The 19,172-nt window shown below is 40.5% G+C and overlaps 1 protein-coding gene across 2 annotated transcripts in view; it reads left to right on the top strand.

Moving 5' to 3' along the window:
• ENOX1 (ecto-NOX disulfide-thiol exchanger 1) overlaps nt 1-19,172 on the top strand; it is a 662,416-nt gene that overhangs the window by 324,157 nt on the left and 319,087 nt on the right. For both annotated transcript variants that reach the window (XM_040267197.1, XM_040267198.1), the window contains one exon: nt 6,136-6,279. The gene's annotated coding sequence lies outside the window, so the exon portion shown is untranslated. The remainder of the gene's footprint in view (nt 1-6,135; nt 6,280-19,172) is intronic.

Below are 19,172 nucleotides of genomic sequence, written 5' to 3'. Positions count from 1 at the left end.
CAGGGCAGTCCTCCGGCTCATGGTCCCTCACCCAGCTTCAGTCAGGGTGTCGGTCAGATGCACAGTTGTCCCAGTTGGGGCTGACCTGCAGTTCCCCTGGCTCAACCGCACCAGGATCCATTTCCAGGCTCACCCAGTGATCATTGGCAGAGCTCAGTTCCCTGACAGCTGGATGGACTGAGGGCCTCAGTCCCTTGCCAGCGGGCCTCTCCAGAGAGCACTGCCAGCATGGCAGCTGGCATCATTAGGGTCAGAGGGCAAGAGAGAGGTCACTTCCCATCACTTTTGCCATACTTCGTTCATCAGAAGACTAGGTCTCACCCACACTCAAGGTGGGGAAGGAGAGGGGATTACATAAGTGTGTGAATACCGGAAGAGAGTCAGTCAAGAGAATCAATGGAAGGTCCTTTCTAGTTTGAAATGTTTTAACTCTATGATAAGGAACTAGAGAAAGGATGGAATAGTGCTGTGGCTTGGGAAGACTCACTTAAAAGGGGAGGCTTCCCTGAGCTGTGCTAGGTGGGTTCACACACCAAGAGGAAGAGAAGAAGCAGCAGCACAAGCCATGTACATCTGAGCATCTGTGGAGCACTTGAAAAATGACAGCTTTCCTCTGGTGATTCCAGTTTAGTTGACATGGGTAATTTTGATGCATCCCTAGTTAAGATTCACTGTAATATAATGAGCAGACAGTTTTTGGTTGACCCCAAGGATTTGGATCGGAAATAGTATGTTTTAAGGTTGGAGAGAATGGCGGAAACAGGTATTCATAATGAGGACGTAGATCTGATCCTTAAGAAAATAGGGAGACATTGTAAGTGACTGAATTGGTTGTTGTTGAGTTGCTCAGTCATGTCTGACTTTTTGCAACCCCATGGACTGCAGCATGCCAGGCTTCCCTGTCCTCTGTCTCCCAGAGTTTGCTCAGACTCATGTCCCTTGAGTCAGTGATGCCATCCAACCATCTCATCCTCTGTCATCCCCCTCTCCTCCTACCTTCAGTCTTTCCCAGCATCAGGGTCTTTTCTAATGAGTCAGTTCTTTGCATCAGGTAGTCAAAGTATTGGAGCTTCAGCATCAGTCCTTCCAGTGAATATTCAGGGTCAATTTTCTTTAGGATAGACTGGTTTGATCTCCTTGCTGTCCAAGGGACTCTCAAGAGTCTTCTCCAACACCACACTTCAAAAGCATCAATTTTTCAGTGCTCAGCCTTCTTTATGGTCTAACTCTCACATCCATACATGACTACTGGAAAAAGCATATTTTTGACTAGTCGGAGCTTTGTCAGCAAAAGTGATGTCTCTGCTTTTTAATAGGCTGTCTAGGTTTGTCAGAGCTTTTCTTCCAAGGAGCAAGCATCTTTTAATTTCACAGAAAGTTACTGAGTAGTGCATGAATATACAGTTACATTAAAAATTTTTCATTTATATGTTCATGCATTCATTTTTTTTTCAAATACTTCCTTATCATCACCATGGACCAGGATATCAGATATTTTTGACTGTTTGTAGGATGAGCTACAAGAAGGAACACCAGCAAAAAGCTTATGGTGGTGTATGAGGTGTGATGTCATGAGGTGGGTGAATGGGAAGAGGAGTTGACAGGATTCCATAATTCAGTGGAAGAAATAAAGAAGGGTGAGAAGGGAATGATGACACCATGTCTTTTAAAGTCCATGCTCCTTCAGCAGACCTCCCAGGACTGGGAAGCAGAGAGGGTGTTGGGGAATTTGAGTTACCATGTGCTTCAGCTCTTCTGTTCAGTAAAATATTCTATGGTTCTGACAAGGATAGAGTAGCGTGGCTCAGTAAGCCCTTGAAAGGGGGATTTATTCAGAGGCACTGTATTTTAAATCCACAAATGATGAGATTCCTGCCAAGCTTCTTTTGAATTAAATAAAGTCCGGAATATAGGGGAAATAGGAATGTTCATTAATGCGATAAGACAGCATTTCTACATGAAGGATACAAACTCAAATAGAGTCTTTGTTTTCATTGCTTCTAGAGAGTCAAAGTCAGAATCCTTTTGTGGCTCTGTGCCTGTAACTATATGGGGCATCCTTTCATCATACTTTTGGGAATGAAAGGGCATATAGTTTCTCTGCACGATGACAGGCACGTTTCCTTGAACAGTGCCCTGTAAAGGTCACGTTGGAGATTTGAGTCACAAGCCCTGTGACTTAAATTTGAGGCTAAGTTTAGAAATGGTGTGTCCAGAGCGTGCCAAGTTCCATTAAAAGCCCTGGTGTCGTTTTGGATTACAGTTGAATAGAATAGGACCCAGTGGGTCATTGTATCTTTCTTCGTAGCAATACATAGATTTCCTTCTTTGCATTATTCCCTGGTTGGGTGGTTATGATAGATGCCTACTTTCACACCAGATCCTGGAAAATAATGTCTAATTTCATGGACCTTTTATTTTTTCCTCAAGTAGCTTATTTTCTAGCTTTTCAGTTATCATTAGAGGATTTCTGTAAAAGCCTAATTATTTGTGTGTGTTCAGTTATGGTTGATTTTAAATGCTACTTTCCTCACTGACGCTTTCACTATCCCCCTCGTCCCCACGAAAGAGGATCTCCAGTCCTTTCCAAGCTTCAGAGCACTTCTTCCCTCACTGACATCACTGTGCTCTGTTATATAACAGCACTACTCCTCACTGCCAACTGATGGGTTCTTACCGTGCTCCTCTTATTGTGCCGAGCACTTTATACTGTTTGTTGTTTAGTCGCTAAGTCATGTCCAACTCTTACTCTTTATATAGCTTTTCTTACTTAATGCTCACAGCAACTTATATGGGAAGTATATCATTTCTGCATTTTGCTGAGGAGGAAGCCAGGGTTAAAGAGTCTTAGGTGCCTTGCCCAAGATCACACAAGAACACCCCCAGGCAGTCTGGTCCAGACCCGATTCTTTCAACCACGTACTAGTACCTCCTTCTTAAAATTTTTGATATCCAAGTAGCATTCCATTCCAAACCAGTAAGATCCTTGAGGGAAAAACTGTGTTGCTTTTTTTCAGTATTCTTGGAATTTTCTGACGTGTTGATGACTCAGACGTATGCACTGTGATATTTGTCTTTCTCTGTCTGGCTTAGAGAAAGACAGATATCATATGATAACATTTATATGAGAGATCTAAAAAATGATACAAAGAAGCTTAATTACAAAACAGAAATAGCTTCATAGATATGGAAGACAAACTTACAGTTACCAAAGAGGAAAGCGGACGAGGGGTAAATTAGGAGTTTGGGATTAAAATATATGCACTACTAGATACAAAATGGGACTTCCCAGGTGGCTCAGTGGTGAAGAATCTACCTACCAGTGCAGGAAACCCCAGTTTGATCCCTGAGTCAGGAAGATCCCCTGAAGAAGGAAATGCCAACCCATTCCAGCATTCTTGCCTGGGAAATCCCATGGACAGAGGAGCCTAGTGGGCTATAGTCCATGGGGTTGCAAAAGAGTTGGGCATGACTCAACAACAGCAGCACATAAAAAATAGATAACCAACAAAGACTTACTGTATCGCACAGGGAGCTTTACTCAGTATTTGTAATAACCTATAATGGAAGAGAATGTAAAAAGGAATCTATGTTTATGTACATATATATTTATATACATACATAATTAAATCATGCTGCTGTATATCTGAAACTAACATAACATTTGAAAATCAGTTATATTTCAAAAAAATTTAAAAATGAAGTCTGCAGTAAATTGTGGCTGAGTGACTGCTTGGAAAGCACCATCAATATTTTATGGAAAACACAACCTACAAGTTGAGGCATTCCACGTGAAACTTTGTTTTTAAGCTGTGTGAAGAAATCAGAATGCTAGTCGGTGAAGTTTTAAGAACAGTTGCTGCTTATTTTGTATTCTTGTCATTTAGCTTAGATTCTGTGGTCCAGATACTTCCATCCCCTGTTCTTTGTCAAGCTCTTCTTCCTCCTTTTATGCAAAGATACACTGGCTGTGTTTGGCCTGGTTGTTTTTTCTTTTGGCCACATGTAGTAATCCTAGGCTCCAGTTCTGCAGAGCTCTGAAAATGCTGCCAATCATTCTTCCTTATTTCTTTATTCATGCCTTAAGCTTTTGTTGCCTAAAATAAAATGAAAAGTTTTTAAAGTTTCACATGACCTTCTTCATCCTTCTCTAGGCTTTCTGTAAAGCTTCCCAGCCACAGTGTGGATATGAGCTAAAAGTTCCAAGGCTTGTACAGAAGACAATGCCATTAAAAGCTGGCACTTCGAGGGGAATTTTGAAGTGATTGATTACAAGGTAGTAAATATGAAACCCACCATAAACGTGGATGCTAGGAAAACTGATGGAGGGTCAGTTCTTGGCACTGGAACAACCCAAAACATATAGGTACTTGACTGAAAATAAGAGAGAAAATCTATCAGTAGATGGAGCTCTGCCAAGACCTGTCGGTTGGCCCTCATAGATGGACACAGCTATGAGGAGATACAGTCCTGTGACTCAGAGATAGCCACAGAGGATGCAGGCTCGATCCCTGCGTCAGGGATGCTGTTCTCCTTACGCAAAGGCAAGGCGATGTCTTCTTTCCCCTGGCCAACGAAGGAACTGTGGGCCTCATGGAGGCACCAGAGGAAGATGTGGCCTTTGCCTTGGCATCGCTGATGTCCCAGGGCACACACAAACCTCCCCACCACACCAGGAGACCCTGGGGCTCCAGAGGGCTCTCTCTGCATCAGGAACAAGGTGGGAGAGAAAGTGCGCTGCGCAGAGCTGGGTGTCTGCATTTCCATGAGCCCTGACTCAGTGAGACAATGTCTGATATAAAACTAAAGCAAATTAGGAGAGGAGTTTTCTTGATCAATTTAGTAATATATGAGTTCATTTAGTATATTGCAGTATATCCTGTTCCCCTGTCAAAATTCTGTTTATGAAATATTTTTCTTTTTTTTTTAAGTGTAGTTGATTTACAATGATGTGTTAGTTTCTTGTATATAGTTGAGTGATTCCATTTTATATATATATATTTTTTTTCATATTCTTTTCCATTATAGGTTATCACAGGATATTGAATGTAGTTCCCTGTGCTGTATAGCAGATCCTTGTTGTTTATATAATTTTACATATAGTAGTTTGTATCTGCTAATCCCATCCACCTAATTTGTCCCCCTCCTCCACCCTTCCCCCCTTGATAACCGTAAGTTTGTTCTCTATGTCTGTAAGTCTTTTTCTGTTTTGTAAATGTCGTTCTTTTGTATCTTTTTTTTTTATTACACATCTAAATGATATCATATGATACTTGCCTTTCTCTGTCTGAGTTGCCTTCACTTAGTGTGATACTCTCTAGGTGCCTCCATGTTGCTGCAAATGGCACTATTTCGTTCTTTTTTATGTTTGAGTAGTACCCCATAATCTCTTTGTGCCACGTCTTCTGATCCATTCATCTGTTGATGGACGCTTAGGTTGCTTCCATATCTTGACTGTTGTAAACAGTGCTGCTGTGGCCATTGGGGTGCAGAGCTGCCTGATTATCTGGATATATGCCCAGGAGTGGGACTGTGGGATCATATAGTAACTTTGTGTAGTTTTTTTTTTTTAAGGACACTCCATACTGTTCTCCATAGCAACTGCACCGAGTGAACTAGTTTTCTAAAGCACACAGACCACAGAATGAAGTGAGGGAAGAGGCCTTTTGGGCTTTGATGCCCCGGTTTTCAGCCTGATCTCAGGAACCTGTGCCTTCATTTTCTTACCTGGGAAATGGCGCCAGTGCCCTCCAGTGGCAGGGCCATCGCTCAAATCAGAAAGCCTGTGCCTGGGGTCTCGCAGCTGGTGGGCTCCCAGTGAAGATCAGCGTTGTTGCCTTCGTGCTGAGCACTGTCCTTCAACCCTTGTCTGGTTAAAGAAAGACAAAAGCAGATTCACAGATTCATTATAAAATGCTGCTGGCCCTTGGTCATTTCTAGAGACAGTGCTGAAAAGGTTGCTGTCCCACCCTGCCATTTATGAATATGACTATCTGGGAGTGCAAAATTAATAGCAGTTAATACTTTTAACAATAGTGGTAGATGCTATTCCAGCATGTTCTGACTACAGTGGCCGGTTCTGACAGTCACAGTACTTTGGACGTGTCCTAATGGAGTGCTTTTTTCTCCTTACAGAAGCATCTGGCATGTCGAAGCTCCGCTGTCTTCCATGAGACTGCCTTTGTGAACAGCTTCCATTTAAAAGAGTTTGGTGAATAAGTGGTTTCAGTCAAGTCCCCAGTGAACACATTTGTCTTCTTATCTCTTGGAGCTCTTAAGGTTTGTATTAAGTTTTCCATTTGTCTCATGAAGTTATTCTTAATTTTCAAGGATATTTTTAAAATGGGTAATAGTCTTACCCTATTGCAATAAGAACTCTGGAAGTAGATTATGTACAGATTGTAATCCTTTGATTTCACTGGGAGACAGATATAAATGAGAAGAAATTTGATATGCTGTTTCTCATATTTATTATTATATACTCTGTGGGATGTTACAAGGATATTAGAAATAACATATCCCCCACATTGGCTTAAACAAGTTTTATTTCTGTGTTGATAAATTCTAATTGAATAGATTCAATGAATTTATATTGAGTGTCTACATATATCAGATTTGGTTAAGTACTTTCAATTAGCTAAGACTTTGCAGATAAATTATGCTTTGAAATATTGAAAATCAAAACTGCATTTGTCAATATCAACTAGTGTTGTTATTTTGACATTTTTCAACTTATACAATCTCAGTAGCCAGAATGTTTATATTTAACTGTAACAAGCGGTACTCACTGTATGATTTATTATGATAGAACAGGGTTGTTGTTTAATGCATGTGTGTTAACAGCTTAAAAGATTACTAACTATATTGTTGCTTACTTAAGGACAAAGCTTGCTAGCACAACAAGCATTTTATTTCGGAAACGTGTGTTCTGCTATTGAGATGGTACCAAGTAAATCGCTTTTATTTTGAAAGTCCTTTCTGATAAAAGACCCACCTACAAGGCTGAAGTTAATCCCCACCTCTTTCATAGGTGAAAAAATGATCAACCACACAAATAAAGCTTTGTACACTGAGTGCACAAAACTAAACAAAGAGCATGGAAGAAGGAACGTAGTTCTTTCCCTGGCATGACAAGTGTTTTTCCACAGGCGTTTATTTCATTTGGTTGGACTTTCATTCTGTCCATGGTGACAAATGTTTTCTCCCCTAAATAGCTCTCTACTGTGTGGTTTTTTTTTTTAATTTCTTTTATTTCTACTGAGAAATCAAAGTTGATTTCACTGCCCCGCTGGGCTAGACTCCAGTTTTCCCACTGTAGTCTTCATTGCTGCGCCCCATGACTGACTTTCTTTGAAGGATGAGGCGTGTGTATAGGGGAGGGAGAAGATGGGAAGTGGTGTTTCCACCTTAACTCTCCAGTCTGGTAGGATGCTGTGGTGTGCAGAGACGTAACAAAGAGTATCTGTATTAAAAAGAGGCACTGGGAAGAACTCGATGAGTGACCCAAATGTTCTTCCTTACTCGGCAAGCAGGATCCCACTTGAACCGTCTGAAACCAACAAGAATCTGTTTGTCTTCAGACCTTCATACTACGTATCCACTTTCGTTTTGAATCCTAATACAGATTCTCCTTTCTTAGAGCCTCCTTGTCTAAAAGCCTAAGGAATTCTTGACCTCCTCGCACAGCAGTTTATTTCTGCTGCCACGGAGACAGGGAATGTGTTGGTCAGAGTCCCCCTGCATCATTACAGACTCAGGTCTCAAGTCATCCTTTTCCTCTTCAGGAGAGACACATTTTTCTGAACCTTTCCTATGAGATCGTACAACCCACAAATTTCTTTACCCTCACAGTTTTGTTCTCAGTTTCTTAAATTCTCTACATTCTGCTTAAGTTTGACAATACAGACATGTTACTGGAGCATTAAAAATCATCTATTGGTGTTCCTCTGGGGCTACTATTGACATTTTGAAGGGAGTGCTTCTTTTTAAAAAAAAAAATTTTTTTCTTGACATGGCACGTGGGATCTTAATTCCCTGACCAGTGATCGAACCTGCCCCGCTTGCATTGGAAGTGCAGAATCTTAACCACTGGACCACTGGGGAAGTCCCAGGGGATTTTTTTCTTTATGATGTAAGATCAACCCATAGATTTTAGAAAGGTTAATAGCCCTGCCTTCCAGGAACTGCAGACCAGCAGCACCCCTGTCCCCAGTCCCTGGTCGGTGTGATATAACCAGATTCAAACCTCCTCACATCCCTATTGAGGAGGACCAGGACTGCCCAGACCACAGAGTCTTCAGCAAGAACTGAACATGCTAACACGGGCAGAGTTGAGCAAATGGTGAGGTTGCCCGGACCCCATTTTAACTCTGGGTGCCAGCCTCTTCCCACACTGTCGTTCTTCTGAAAACTCTGGGCTTGTATTGATTTTTCAGCTGTCTAGAAACACACCAACATATGTATATGGATGCTCTTTTGAAGAACCAGAATTTCTGATTTGGTGTCTAGAGGAGGTCACTGTTGTTTGATACAGGAACATGGATCTGGGGATGATAATCTCAGAACTCAGTGCAGGAAAATAGAGAGTGGAGAGCTCTGGGGACCTACAGAAAAGAAAGGGCCCAGACCACAGTGGAAATGGTGGGGCAGGTGTCACAACGGTCACTGTTGTGACACCCTCTCAGTCACGGAGAGAGGGACGGGGCAATCCGAGGGGAGACTGGAGAAGGTAAGGAGCAAAGGAGTAGTTTTTCACTTGCATCTGTGGCATGCATCCCAGTTTCGGCTCTCTGCCCCGTGTCATAGGCTGACTTCAGGGATCAGGGTATAAGGATTTTAATCGGTCCTTGACTGCAGCTGAAACACTCTCTCCCATCAGACCTGATATGCCTTCCTCAGCCAGCTTCCATCCACATTTCTGTCTTGTTCCTCACTTATCTTCTGGCATCCCCTCCACCCCCTTTCATTCTTCATTCATGCAGAGAATGGGGTCATGACTTAATGCCTTTTATTTCTCTGGATTCTTCCAAAACCTCAAGTGAGGCTCTCCGTGAAAAGGAAAGGGCATAGAAACAATGGGTTTCGGGAAATGTTCTTCATAAAAGCTTTGTTAAGGCTCTGATCTCTTGAGACATTTACCATTAATACAGGCACAACCTTTCCATAGGAAAACAAATTCTCATTCGCTCTTTTCTTTAACACAAGGAATCATTGAATTCCCTAGTACAGAGTTTTGTTGTTGCTGAGTCACTAAGTTGTGTCTCTCTTTTGTGACCCCATGGATTGTCACCCACCAGGCTCCTCTGTCCATGGGATCTCCCAGGCAAGAGTACTGGAATGGATTGCCTTTCCTTCTACAGGGGATCTTCCCGACACAGGGATTGAACCCGTGTTCCCTGCATTGGCAGGTGGATTCTTTACCACTGAGTCACCAGGGGAGCTTGTAGTATAGTTTACTTAATAAGAAGAGGAGGGTAATTCGTGACTTAAAAATACAGTTAGGGGTATCTTGGTTGTTATGTGGGTTACACATACTGTCTGCCTTGGCTTGCACAAAATGCACACAGCAGGTGCAGAGTTGCACATGGGAACTAGACTAAAGGAGTAGTTTTCTTTGCTTTCTGCTAAAATGAAGACTCCTACATAAGATTTATCATCTATAAAAAAAGACTACTATTATAGAGACAGAAATAACACCAAAGGCTTCCCTTAGCTTGTGTTGTTGAATTATTTAAAGCTTTATAGCCGAGTTTCTGGTCCTGATTTCTTTTAAACATGGCAGTTTCCCTGTCCTCCCTTCTTGGGTGTTCAGAACACCGAGTTCTATTTGGCTTCTTGGAGTTTCTCATTTCCTGAAGTGTACCACTAGCTCTATAAACATGGAAGAATAAATATTAGCTTTATGAGACCATGTTCCTCTACTAGTTGAAAAATAGCATATAATAAAAAATACAAGGATGTAATATTGAAAATTATAGGTCAATATGCTCTCTTATGGTGGGTATATATCTGATGCTCATGCATGGAGACTGTGTTTTCATAAAAATGGTGTGCTGTGTAATACCACTTGTGTCTGTGATATATTTTCACCCCTCATGTTTAACAATATATCTCAAGTGAGTCTCGCCTCACTAGTGAAATGTTTCCAACTTATTTACCACTATGATTTAAAAACCAAGGAAGTACTCTGACTCTTGCTGTTAATTCCAAAAATTACATATGATCCAAAGTTAAAATGTTTGCAGCTTCCTTTCTTGCTGGAGACCCCCAGCACCCAACCAGCTCCTTGGAATTACATTAGAAAATGTCTGATGGCAATTTTGAATCTAAAAGAAGTTTTGTGAGGGATTTAAAATAAAAAGTCAGTTGTGGTCTTGCACAGCTAGTCAGTACTTTGTGCATGCTGTTGCTCAGTCATGTCCGACTCTTTGAGACCCCATGAACTGTAACTCACCAGGTTCCTCTGTCCATGGAATTTTCTAGGCAAGAATACCGGAGCAGGTTGCCATTTCTTCCTCCAAGGGAATCTTCCCAACCCAGGAATCGAACCCACATCTTTTGTGTCTCTTGCATTAACAGGCAGATGCTTTACCACTGACAATTGTTATTGTGAAATCCAGACTCTATAATTATGCATGTTTAACAGCACTGAAAATGTACAACCCATTGATCATGCCCCTAAAGCTTCATATTCATACACAGTAAGGAAGAAAGAGAGTAACCTTCATGGATAATGTGTGAGTTGAAACACTCTTGAAGCTACAGGATTCAATATAATTACTAATATGTTCAGATAATTCACTTCCTTCTTGAAATGACTATCCATTTGCCAAAAGTACCAGTGATTTATATCAGACAGTTTCTTCTCTTATATTAATATTCCATTGTTCCTCTTGATAAAGATGGTAAATAATCAAGCCTTGTATAGTCCAAGCTCAACAATAAGAAAATTGGACCTATTGGAATAGTTCCTTCTAATTGCCTGAATTTCTACAGGATGCTTGTTTTAAACCATGAAATTTAAAAATACATTAAATTTTATTATGAAGTAATTTAAGCCTACAGAAAATAATAAAGTCTATTTGCTGCCATGTTTTATTTTATTATTTTTATTTTTAGTGGATTTGTTTTTGTTTTCTTTCCAATTTTATAGACAATGCATGTTGATGACATAAAACTAGCAATACATAAAAACCTAAGGTAAAAATTTAAAACCGCCAGAGATACCTACCCCCGAGATACTCATCATTATTAGCATTTTTATGTCTTTCTTCCCAGTGTTTAGAGTTTTTTAAAATTGAGGTATAACTGGCCTATATCATTATGCAGATTCCTGGTGGACAAAGTAGCGATTCCGTATTACTGTACATTACAATATGATCACCATGATATGTCTAATTACCATCTATCAACAGACAAAGGTATTAGAATATAACTAATTCTATTTCCCACGCTGGACATTTCCTCCCCAAGGCTCACTTTTTCCTTTCTTGTTTGTAATTGGAAGGTTGTACCTCTTAATCTTCCTCAACTATTTCACTCTTCCCCCAACCCCCTCCCCTCTGGTAACTACCTGTTTTGTTCTCTGTGTCTGTTGAGTCTGCTCTTTATATCTGTTCATTTGGTTTGGTTTTTAGATTCCGTATGTAAATGAAATCATACAGCGTTTGTCTTTCTTTGTCTGACTTAACTTCACTGACGATAATGCCCCCCAGGTGCACCCATGTTGCCATAAATGGCAAGATTCCATTCTTTTCTATGACTCATATTCCAACTGAATATATGCACCCCTTCCTTAATCCATTTGTCTATTGATAGACATTTAACTTGTTTCCATATCTTGCCTATTATACATAGCACTGCATTGAATATAGAGGTACATATATCTTTGCAAATCACTGTTTGTCAGAGTAACACCCAGAGGTGGAACTGCTGGATCATATGGGAGCTCTGTTTTATGAGAAACCTCCATATTCCTTTCCATAGTGACTGTACCAGTTGACATTCTCACCAGCAGTTTTCTGGGCCTTCTTCTTCTCCACATCCTCACCAACACTTGTCTTTTTGGTAATAACCATTCTAACAGGTGTGAGGTGATAGCGCATGGTGATTTTACTTTGCATTTCCCTGATGACTGGTAATGTTGAGCATTTTTCATGTGTCTTCTTTGAAAAAAAAAAAGTTCAGGTTCTCTGCCCAGTTTTCAGTCGGTAGTTCATTTTTTGATGTTGAGTTATATGAGTTTTATATATTTGGGATATTAACCCCGTATCAGAGATTCATTTGCCAGTATCTTCTCCCGTTCACTAGGCAGGCTCTTCATTTTGTTAATAGTTTCCTTCATCGTGCAAAAGTGTTTTAGCTTGATGCAGTCCCAGTTTTAAAATTTTACTTTGTCTCCCTTTCCTAAGGAGACATATCCAGAAAGTTATTGCCTAGGCCAGTGTCAAAGAGTAGACGGCCTATGTTTTCTCTGAGGGGTTTTGTGGTGTCGGGTTATTTAAGTTTCAGTCCTTTTAAAGTTTGTTTTTTATGTGCTGTGAAAAGGTATCCAGTTTGGTTCTTTGCATGCTGTCTAGTTTTCCCAACACAGTTCATTGAAGAGGCTGTCTTATCCCTGTTGTGTACTGTTGCCCCTACTTGTCTCTACTTTGCTTAGCCTTCCTAAGATTGAACCTTGTTCCTTCCTTTTGAACCTGTTCCCCTCTTGCCTTATTTTGCCTGTTCTCTGTTTTTGTTTATGTAAGTTAGGTAGGTCGGTTGCATGTCCTGATCTTGATTACCCATATAGGCATGGGTTTACTCCTGGGCTCTGGATTCTGTTCTTTTTATCTATGTTTTTGTTTTTGTGCCAGCACCATACTGTTTTGATGACTGTAGCTTTGTATAATCGCTTGAAACCAGGGAGCCAGATATACTGCCAGCTTTATTGTATGTTTGCTTTTACCAATGAGATTTTTCCTTTTATAGTTTTCATACTTCTAGTTGTACCATTTTGCTTAAAGAAATTCTTTTAACATTTTTATGAAGCCTGTTTCTGGGGCTTTCCAGGTGGCACAGTCGTAAAGAATCCTCCTGCCAGTTCAGGAGATGCTAGAGACACTGGTTCTACCTCTGGGTTGGGAAGATCGCCTGGAATAGGAAATGGCAACTCACTCCAGCATTCTTGCCTGGAAAATCCCACAGGCAGTGGAGCCTAGTCCATGGGGTCACAAAGAGTCGGACGCAACTGAGCACACACACACACGTAAAGCCGGTTTAGTGGTCCTGGACTCCTTTAGCTTTTGCTTGTTTCTGAAACTCTTCATCCCTCCTCCAAACCTGAATTGTGGCCTTGCTGAGTAAAGTATTTTTAATTGTGTGGGTTTTTTTTTTTTTCTTTCATCCCTCTGAAAATATAGTGTCATTCTTCTGACCTGCAGAATTTCTGCTGAAATGTTCAGCGGATAGCCTTCTGTGAGTTCCTTTGTATGTAAATAGTTGCTTTTCTCTTGTTGCTGTTAATATTTTCTCTTTATCTTTTGCCATTTTAATTTTAATACATCTTGGTGTCAGCCTCTTTGGGTTCACCTTGTTTGATATTCTCTGAGCTTCCCAGATTTGGATGTCCATTTCCTTTCCCAGATAGGGAAATTTTTAGATATTGTCTTCAAGTCGGTTCTCTGCCCTTTCTTCCTTTTTGGGGGGACCCTTAGAATGTTAGTACACTTGATGTTGTCCCATAGATCTCTTGATATAGCCTCATTTTTAAAATCTTTTTTTGTTCAACTTGAGTGATTCCCACTACTGTCTTCCAGCTTGCTGATCCTTTCCTCTGTATCATGAAATCTACTGTATTTTCGTTCTTTTTTATCTCAGTCATTGTATTCTTTAGCTCTGCTTATTTCTTCTTTTTATTTTGTAAGTCTCTGTTAAACATTTTATCGTGTTCACCCATTCTTCACCCAAGTTCATCAAGCATCTTTTATGATCATTGCCTTGAACTCTTTACTGGGTAGACTACTTGTCTCTACTTTGCTTAGCCTTTCTAAGATTTTACCTTGTTCCTTCATTTTGAGCCTGTTCCCCTCTTGCCTTATTTTGCTTGTTCTCTGTTTTTGTTTATGTAAGTTAGGTAGATCAGTTGCATGTCCTGATCTTGGAAATTTGACCTTTTTATTTAGGAGACATCTATGGGGCCCAGGTGCATACTCCCTTCTGTTCACCCGAGCTAAATGATCTAGGAGTTCCTCCCCATTGTGGGCTGCATGGGCCCTTCTGTTGGGGGCGGGGGGCTGATTACTGTGAGTATACTGATGTGACAGGTCCCCAGCCTGTTGGGTTTAAGACTCTGCCTAGTGCAGAGGCTGCTGGCCACTGGTGGGTGGAGCTGTGTCCTGGTATAGCTGCCTGCATAACCCAGGAAGTCCAGGGCCTGGTGCTAGCCTGATGGTACCTGAGGCTATGTCCCTGCAAGGCTGGCTGCTTAGTGTAGGGCATCCCGGGACTGATGCTGAGAAGCTGACTAGTGAGGCCAGGTCCAGGCACCAGTAAACTAGAGGGAAGGCTCCAGCATGGTGTCAGCACTGGTGTTCTCATGGTAGAATAAGCTGCTAAGAATGGCTGCCTCCAGTGTCTCTGTCGGTGTGCTAAGCACCAGTAGCCTCTTGCCTCTCTGGAAGGCTCTCCAAGACCAGCAGATGTGTCTGAATCAGGCTCCTTTCCAACTGCTTTCGATTTGGAACGTGCCCTTTAAGAGAAGAGTCTCTGTTTCCTGTAGCCTCTGGTTCTCCTGAATGCAGGCTCTGCTGTCCTTCAAAGCCAGAAATTCTGGCTCATGTTCCTAATGCAGGACCCCCCAGCCCCAGGCTTTTGATCCCAAGGTTAGGCTCAGACTCCTTGCTCCTTGAGGGAAGTCTCTGCAGCTGTGATTATTCTCCTGTCTGTGGGCTACCTACCTTCGGATGTGGGTCTTGACTATATGGCATCTCTGCCTCTCCTACGGATCTTGCTGTGGTTCCTTATTTATATCTTCCACTGGAGAATATCTTTTTAAAAAAATTTTAATTGGAGTATAGTTACTTTACAGTGTTAGTTTCTGTTGTACGATGAAGTGAATCAGCTGTACGTATACATATATCTTCTCCCTCTTGGACCTCCCTCCCACCCGTCTAGGTCATCACAGATTCCCACTCACCATCTGTTTCATGCACGGCGCTGTGTATATGTGATTCCTAATCGTGCAGTTCATCCCACCCCCACGTCCACACGTCCATTCCCTACATCTGCATTTCTCTCCCTGCCCTGCAAATGGGTTCACCTGTTCCATTTTTCCATTTTCGGTACGTCTTTCTATTGTATATTAATACAGCATTTGTTTTTCTCTTTGACTTGACTCTGTACGACAGACTCTAGGTCCATCCACATCACTACAAATGACCCAATTGTGTTCCTTTTTATGGTTGAGTATTGTTCCAGTGCAGATATGTACCACATCCTCTTTATCCTTTCATCTGTTGATGGACATCTAGGTTGCTTCCATGTCCTGGGTATTGTAAATACTGCTGCAGTGAACATTGGTGTGCGTTTGTCTTTTTGAAGTATGATTTTTTTCAGGGTATATGCCCCGTAGTGGGATTGCTGGGTCATATGATAGTTCTGTTTTTAGGTTTTTAAGGAACCTTCATAATGTTCTCCATAGTGCTTGCATCAATTTATATTCCTCCTAATAGTACAGGAGGGTTCCCTTTTCTCCACCTCTTCTCCACCATTTATTGTTTGTTGATTGTTTGATGATAGCCATTCTTACCTATGTGAGGTAATAACTCCTTGTAGAGCAACTCTTTTGATCTACATTTCTCTAGTAATTAGCAATGGCACCCCACTCCAGTGCTCTTGCCTGGCAAATCCTATGGATGGAGGAGCCTGGTAGGCTGCAGTCCATGGGGTCGCTAAGAGTTGGACACGACTGAGTGACTTCACTTTCACTTTTCACTTTCATGCATTGGAGAAGGAAATGGCAACCCACTCCAGTGTTCTTGCCTGGAGAATCCCAGGGACGGGGGAGCCTGGTGGGCTGCCGTCTATGGGGTTGCACAGAGTCAAACACGACTAAGTGACTTAGCAGCAGCAGCAGCAAGCATCTTTTCTTGTGCCTCTTGGCCATCTCTGTGCCTGCTGTGGAGAAGTGTCCATTTAGGTCTTCCATCCTTTTTTAAAAATTTTTTTATATTGAGCAGCAAGAACTGTTTGTATTTTTTGGAGGTTAATCCCTTATCAGTTGCTTCCTTTGAAAAATAAACTCAAAATGGATTAAAGAAGTAAATGTAAGAGTGGACACTCTAAAACTCTTAGAGGAAAACATAGGAAGAGCACTGTGACCTAAATCACAACTAGATCTTCTTTGACCCACCTGCTGCAATAGTGAAAATAAAAAGAAATAAACAGGGCCTTTTAAACTAAAAGGCCTAATTAAACTGAAAAGCTTTTGCAAAGCAAAGGAAACCATAAACAAGATGAAAATATAACCCTCCAAACAGGAGAAAATGTTTGCAACTGAAAAAAAAAATCTTTTCAGCTGGTCTTCAGATCATTCCCATCGAGAGTTGCTCTGTGTTGTAATTTTAGTTCTCTGTGGGAGGATGTGAGCTCAGGTCCACCTACTCACTGTTTTGGCCACCATCTCCACTGTCATAGTTTAAAATGTTAATTCTGCCAAAGTTCTGGATATCTGTTTTTTAAGTGAAAAATAGTACCATTCTTTCTAATATTTAAACATCTCCATAGATAATATCACTTATAAGATTTTATATTTTATTCCATTTGTGTTATATGTTCTGTTTCCTTATCTAGTTATGTCTGTGTCAATGTATATGGAATATTTCTTTCAAGTTTTCATAGATGAGATCATATTGAATTTATACCTTTCAATTTGTTTTTCCTTGACAGTTTTTTGAGGGGGAAGTGGAGGGCAGGGCGTGTGGCTTGTGGACTCCTAGTTCCCTGATCAGGGGTTGACCCCAGACCCTTGGCTATGAGAGTGTGGAGTCCTAATCACTGAACTGCTAGGGAATTCTAGCCGTTTGTTTTGTTTTGTTTTGTTTTTCAGCTTTATCTGTTAATACATGGACATTTGACTCATTCAGCGTAATTAATCGTTGTATGTACTTCCCTTCTCATAATGGAACATTTACAGGTCGTCTTTTTTTTCTGAACAGCCGCCTTCCTGCACCCCTCATTCATTCATTGTTTGTTAGATGGAGAGAGATGCAGCTGCGGGTTCAATGTTTGGAAATGCAGGACCCTCCTTGCCATTGAGTAGGCACTCGAGAACTAGTTATTCTTTATACTAGAAAACCTTTTTATTTCCTTTCTGTCAACAAAATTTTCTGTTTTGTTTTGTTGCTGTTTGCTGTGCCTCTGTCCTTTTCTACTGATATTTTTCTGTGAGCAGTTTCTAATGTGGCTTTATTAATTCCATAGAAATCAAGTATAATTATGTCTGAACCATGAGAAAAGACAAAAGAAATAGAGCAAAGACTTAACAAGAGAGAATTTTTAAAAAAAGGAAGAAGGGATTACATCTAATTTTTAGCCTCTGAGATTCAATTGGTGTTTCTCAGAGATACTTTTTAAAGGGCATTTGTACAGTTTCTTATTTTCCATCGTCTCAGAGATCAGCTAGTTTGGGAGGCCTTTCTCTCCCATTAAACTAATCAAATACTTCCTTTTGTCTCTTAGTTTCTTAATCACATTAGGAAAATATGCATTATTTCTTTCAAAGTTAGATATAATGTTTCCAGATCTATCTCAAATTAAGTGTCTTTTAATTTCTGGTGCCTCAGAAAATGGGAGCTATCAAAAATCCTCAAATGAATCTATATTTGTACTTTTTAATAGATTTTAGAGTTGTTTTGTCTTTTGCCTAGTATGTTCTGAATAAATATTTGGTGAATGGTTGAATAAATGAACAAAGTAATAAATATTTATAAAGGTAACAGTAATAAATATTTGTAGAAGTTATATGGTCATTTGACTTGGAGATATTTTAATGTTCCTGGTAATTGTCTTCCATCTACTAAAACACTTAACTTGAGTGTTTAGGTCTCCTGTGACTGAAAGCTGAGGTCTAAAAACAAAGACTGGAGTTCCCTGAGAATACAAAATGTTATTATTCCCCAAAGTTATTAAAATCAAAGTCTCTATTTAGGGTTACCAGATTATTTAGGGCTCGAAAACAAATGTCTGCTCTCTCAAAATTTTTAGAGCTGTGTATCTCAATGTTTAGATGGGTCTCAAACTCTGTTACTCTAAAAATTGAAGATTGTTTTAGTCCATTGTATTTTTATATATGACTGTGGGATGAGCCAGTTGACATCACTAAAAAAAATGAAACTTTGAAAAATTGAAGAGTAAGCCAATCATTTTTAGAACTGACAGAGCCTTTCTGGGGCTCAGTTCTTGTTCTTTTTACTTATTCCTTTCGAGGTACTGGTAATTATTGGACTGTAAGTTATCTTAGCACTTGCCAAAGTAATTTTCTATATAAAAAGATCAGTAAGTATTGAGAATTTCCTTTGGTTTCCCTTGCACACAATGCTCTGGTCTGTTCTGAAAGTCAAGTTTATAGGGTTTTCCACTACACTTAATCCTTATTTTTGTTGCATTTGATGGAGTTCTACTAACCTAAGATCTGTGCCAAGTTCAGTTTTAAGCAGACATTTGTCACTAAGTGTAAGTCTTCAGAAAATAGGATTTCAGCCAGAAATTCTTGCCCACATTACCTAGAGCTGCTCTGCTGGCCATACTATTTAGGTCTTCCTGTATGTATATCTGAAGTCTGCAAGGAAATGCCTTTAAATATTAACTCACATATGTTTTTTATGTAGAATTTGTTCTGGTAGAACCAATATCCCCATTATGAGATTATTAGTGCTATTTTTAACAGTAAATGTATGATTTTTTTATCAGTATCCATCATAATGACAGACCTGCAGATGACTTTGGGTTCTCATTTGGCATACTTGTTAATAAGTGTGCTGGAATCCCCACAAATTGCACACTGTTAATTTCTGGTGGATTTCACTTTAGGAAATGAAGTTGCTGCTCTGGCCATCTGTCTGCCTCCCAAGTTGTGGCCTGGGGACTCAGCTCAAGTTACCACCAGGTCTGCAGCCTTCCTTGCCTTCCTCCCC

The sequence above is a fragment of the Oryx dammah genome, unplaced genomic scaffold (genome assembly GCF_014754425.2).
Source record: "Oryx dammah isolate SB20612 unplaced genomic scaffold, SCBI_Odam_1.1 HiC_scaffold_24, whole genome shotgun sequence".
NCBI lineage: Eukaryota > Metazoa > Chordata > Mammalia > Artiodactyla > Bovidae > Oryx > Oryx dammah.
This window is presented reverse-complemented; position numbering and strand designations above follow the sequence as displayed.